The sequence below is a fragment of the Anneissia japonica genome, unplaced genomic scaffold (assembly GCF_011630105.1).
Source record: "Anneissia japonica isolate Jap-2015-1 unplaced genomic scaffold, ASM1163010v1 scaffold62033_len6259_cov189, whole genome shotgun sequence".
Classification (NCBI taxonomy): domain Eukaryota; kingdom Metazoa; phylum Echinodermata; class Crinoidea; order Comatulida; family Comatulidae; genus Anneissia; species Anneissia japonica.
Window position 1 is genome coordinate 961 of NW_022722277.1, and position 5,299 is coordinate 6,259.

Consider the following 5,299-nt stretch of genomic DNA (forward strand, 5'->3'; position numbering starts at 1 on the left):
CTAACAACACTATGGTGTTGAAATTTCAAAACATCAGAAAATACATACGATTTACTCGCAGAAAACCTGAATAAATTTAAATTAAGCCCAAGCACCAATAGACCAATAAATATTAACTTTTATTTAAAAAAAAACAAGTTTCTGATGAAAGTAATATGATGATTCACAGCTACCGACAATAAGTATGTTAATTAGTTGAGAAATGAAGATATGATTAGAAATTACACACAATAAGATTCTATTTAACCTTACACGTGTAAAATGTTTTAATTTAAACCAAAAAGAAATAACATTAGGCCTATATACTAGCATTTATTTGTGTATTAATTTGTTTTTTAATTCTCATGCAACAATTAGAAAACGTCTCTTACAGAATGAAACCGAACTTTTTGTGCACCGAATTCAACACTTGTACTTGTACTATAAGTGAATATTAAACCAAAAAAAAATAACGTGAACCAAGAGAAATTGAAGAAAAAGTACAACACGTAGAACAACACTGAGTTGTGTTCAAGTGACAATTTTGTTTTTCGCGCGTCATTACACTGCAGCTTTCTCATTGGTTCATATGTGCGCTTATTGCGGAACATGATTCCTGATGATGACACAATTAATGTCGAAATATTGAATCCCAACACAATGGCGTGCATTTCAATACTTGGAGTATGTATTATACTTTCTTTGATACTTTCTTATGTAAAATGTGGTATTCGTAAACGTGAGATCTTGAGAAGAATCGGTATATTTAAAAAGTATCTGTCTATTAAGTAGGGCTAACTTTTCAAGGAACAAAAGTATTGATTGAGATTTAGATGAATCTGTTTTTGATTGATTATTTTCCTCATGATAATTCACAAGGTTTTAAAAAATAAAATAAAACTCAATAAAGTTCTTCTGCACGGAAATCTTTAGTAAAAGGCGAAAGATTTATACGTGATGCAGAGAAACCAGAGATGACATACCAATAGTTTACTCTTGATTTTAAAGGTAAGCAATACTCTAACAACACTATGGTGTCGAAATTTCAAAACATCAGAAAATACATACGATTTACTCACAGAAAACCTGAATATATTTAAATTAAGCCCAAGCAGCAATAGACCAATGAATATTAACTTTTATTTAAATAAAACAAGTTTCTGATGAAAGTAATATGGTGATTTACAGCTACTGACAATAAGTATGTTAATTAGTTGAGAAATGAAGATATGATTAGAAATTACACACAGTAAGATTCTATTTATCCTTACACGTGCAAAATGATTTATTTTAAACCAAAAATAAAAGTAACATTTGGCCTATATTTATTTATATAATATACTAGCATTTATTTGTGCATTATTTTCTTTAAAATCTCATGCAACAATTAGAAAAGTCTATTACAGAAATGAAACCGAACTTTCGTGCACCGAATTCAACACTTGTACTTGTACTATAAGTGAATATTAAACAAAGAATTACGAGAACCAAGAGAAACTGAAAGAAAAGCACAACACGCAGAACAACACGGAGTTGTGTTCAAGTGACAATTTTGTTTTTCGTGCGTATTTACACTGCAGCTTTCATATTGGTTCATATGTGCGCTTATTGCGGAACATGAATCCTGATGATGGCAAAATTAATGTCGAAATATTGAATCCCAACACGATGGCGTGCATTTCAATACTTGGAGTATGTATTATACTTTCTTTGATACTTTCTTGCGTAACATGTCGTATTCGTAAACGTGAGATCTTGAAAAGAATCGGTATATTTGAAAAGTATCTGTCTAATTAGTAGGGCTAACTTTTCAAGAAACAAATGTATTGATTAAGATTTAGATGATTCTCTTTTTGATTGATTGTTTGCCTCATGATAATTCACGAGGTTTTAAAAAATAGAATAAAACTCAATAATGTTCCTCTGCACGGAAATCTTTAGTAAAAGGCAAAAGATTTATACGTGATGCAGAGAAACCAGAGGTGATTTACCAATAGTTTACTCTTGAATTTAAAAGTAAGCAATTCGCCAACAACACTATGGTGTCGAAATTTCAAAACATCAGAAAATACATACGATTTACTCGCAGAAAACCTGAATAAATTTGAATTAAGCCCAAGATGCAATAGACCAATATATATTAACTTTTATTTAAATAAAACAAGTTTCTGATGAAAGTAATATGATGATTCGCAGCTACCGAAAATAAGTATGTTAATTAGTTGAGAAATAAAGATATGATTAGAAATTACACATAGTAAGATTCTATTTATCCTTACACGTGCAAAATGTTTTATTTTAAACCAAAAATAAAAGTAACATTAGGCCTATATTTATTTATATAATATACTAGCATTTATTTGTGCATTATTTTTTTTAAATCTCATGCAACAATATTATTAGAAAACGCTTATTACAGAATGAAACCGAACTTTCTGTGCACCGAATTCAACACTTGTACTTCTATTCTAAGTGAATATTAAACAAAGAATGACGAGAACCAAGAGAAACTGAAGGAAAAGCACGACACGCAGAACAACACTGAGTTGTGTTCAAGTGACAATTTTGTTTTTTGTTCGTCTTTACACTGCAGCTTTCTCATTGTTTCACATGTGCGCTTATTGCGTAACATGATTCCTGATGATGACATAATTAATGTCGAAATATTGAATCCCGACACGATGGCGAGCATTTCAATACTTGGAGTATGTATTATACTTTCTTTGATACTTTCAAGGAACAAAAGTATTGATTAAGATTCAGATGATTCTCTTTTTGATTGATTGTTTGCCTCATGATAATTCACGAGGTTTTAAAAAGTAGAATAAACTCAATAAAGTTCCTCTGCACGGAAATCTTTAGTAAAAGGCGAAAGATTTATACATGATGCAGAGAAACCGGAGGTGATTTACCAGTAGTTTACTCTTGATTTTAAAGGTAAGCAATACGCCAACAACACTATGGTGTCGAAATTTCAAAACATCAGAAAATACATACGATTTACTCGCAGAAAACCTGAATAAATTTAAATTAAGCCCAAGCAGCAATAGACCAATGAATATTAACTTTTATGTAAATAAAACAAGTTTCTAACGAAAGTACAGTAATATGGTGATTCACATCTACACTATCGACAATAAGTATGTTAATTAGTTGAGAAATGAAGATATGATTAGAAATTACACACAGTAAGATTCTATTTAACCTTACACGTGCAAAATGTTTTAATTTAAACCAAAAAAAAAATAACATTAGGCCTATATATATTTATATAATATACTAGCATTTATTTGTGCATTAACTTGTTTTTTAATTCTCATGCAACAATTAGAAAACGTCTATTACAGAATGAAACCGAACTTTTTGTGCACCGAATTCAACACTTGTACTATAAGTGAATATTAAACAAAGAACGACGAGAACCAAGAGAAACTGAAGGAAAAGCACAACACGCAGAACAACACTGAGTTGTGTTCAAGTGACAATTTTGTTTTTCGCGCGTCTTCTTATTGCGTAACACGATTCCTGATGATGACACAATTAATGTCGAAATATTGAATCCCAACACGATGGCGTGCATTTCAATACTTGGAGTATGTAGGCCTATTATACTTTGATACTTTCTTATACTTTCTTGCGTAACATGTCATATTTGTAAACGTGAGATCTTGAGAAGAATCGGTATATTTCAAAAATATGTCTATTAAGTAGGGCGAACTTTTCACGGAACAAAAGTATTGATTAAGATTTAGATGATTCTGTTTTTGATTGATTGTTTGCCTCATGATAATTCACGAGGTTTTAAAAAATAGAATAAAACTCAATAAAGTTCCCCTGCACGGAAATCTTTAGTAAAAGGCGAAAGATTTATACGTGATGCAGAGAAACCAGAGGTGATTTACCAATAGTTTACTCTTGATCTTAAAGAAGCAATACTCTAACAACACTATGGTGTTGAAATTTCAAAACATCAGAAAATACATACGATTTACTCTCAGAAAACCTGAATAAATTTAAATTAAGCCCAAGCAGCAATAGACCAATAAATATTAACTTTTATTTAAATAAAACAAGTTTCTGATGGAAGTAATATGATGATTCAAAGCTACCAACAATAAGTATGTTAATTAGTTGAGAAATAAAGATATGATTAGAAATTACACACAGTAAGATTCTATTTATCCTTACACGTGCAAAATGTTTTATTTTAAACCAAAAATAAATGTCACATTAAGCCTATATTTATTTATATAATATACTAGCATTTATTTGTGCATTATTTGTTTTTAAAAATATCATGCAACAATTAGAAAAAGTCTATTACAGAAATGAAACCGAACTTTCGTGCATCGAATTCAACACTTGTACTTGTACTCTAAGTGAATATTAAACAAAGAACAACGAGAACCAAGAGAAACTGAAGGAAAAGCAAGACACGCAGAACAACACTGAGTTGTGTTCAAGTGACAATTTTTTTTTTTGCGTCTTTACACTGCAGCTTTCTCATTGGTTCACATGTGCGCTTATTGCGTGACATGATTCCTGATGATGACATAATTAATGTCGAAATATTGAATCCCGACACGATGGCGTGCATTTCAATACTTGGAGTATGTATTATACTTTCTTTGATACTTTCTTGCGTAACATGTCGTATTCGTAAACGTGAGATCTTGAAAAGAATCGGTATATTTGAAAAGTATGTGTCTATTTAGTAGGGCCATTACCAAGAGAAACTGAAGGAAAAGCACGACACGCAGAACAACACTGAGTTGTGTTCAAGTGACAATTTTTTTTTTTGCGTCTTTACATTGCAGCTTTCTCATTGGTTCACATGTGCGCTTATTGCGTAACATGATTCCTGATGATGACATAATTAATGTCGAAATATTGAATCCCGACACGATGGCGTGCATTTCAATACTTGGAGTATGTATTATACTTTCTTTGATACTTTCTGGCGTAACATGTCGTATTCGTAAACGTGAGATCTTGAAAAGAATCGGTATATTTGAAAAGTATCTGTTTATTAAGTAGGGCGAACTTTTCAAGGAACAAAAGTATTAATTAAGATTTAGATGAATCTGTTTTTGATTGATTATTTTCATCATGATAATTCACCAGGTTTTAAAAAATAGAATAAAACTCAATAAAGTTCCTCTGCACGGAAATCTTTAGTAAAAGGCGAAAGATTTATACGTGATGCAGAGAAACCAGAGGTGATTTACTAATAATTTACTCTTGATCTTAAAGGTAAGCAATACTCTAACAACACTATGGTGTTGAAATTTCAAAACATCAGAAAATACATACGATTTAC

At 30.9% G+C, this 5,299-nt stretch overlaps 5 non-coding genes across 5 annotated transcripts; all 5 read right to left on the minus strand.

Moving 5' to 3' along the window:
• Positions 1-838: 838 nt before the first annotated feature.
• Positions 839-956, minus strand: LOC117111821. Its single transcript, XR_004445930.1, has one exon. It is a non-coding gene; the product is annotated as a U5 spliceosomal RNA (small nuclear RNA).
• Positions 957-1,846: 890 nt separating this feature from the next.
• Positions 1,847-1,964, minus strand: LOC117111818. Its single transcript, XR_004445927.1, has one exon. It is a non-coding gene; the product is annotated as a U5 spliceosomal RNA (small nuclear RNA).
• Positions 1,965-2,768: 804 nt separating this feature from the next.
• Positions 2,769-2,885, minus strand: LOC117111817. Its single transcript, XR_004445926.1, has one exon. It is a non-coding gene; the product is annotated as a U5 spliceosomal RNA (small nuclear RNA).
• An 872-nt stretch (positions 2,886-3,757) lies between these two features.
• Positions 3,758-3,875, minus strand: LOC117111819. The gene has a single exon (XR_004445928.1). It is a non-coding gene; the product is annotated as a U5 spliceosomal RNA (small nuclear RNA).
• Positions 3,876-5,085: 1,210 nt separating this feature from the next.
• Positions 5,086-5,201, minus strand: LOC117111820. Its single transcript, XR_004445929.1, has one exon. It is a non-coding gene; the product is annotated as a U5 spliceosomal RNA (small nuclear RNA).
• Positions 5,202-5,299: the final 98 nt, after the last annotated feature.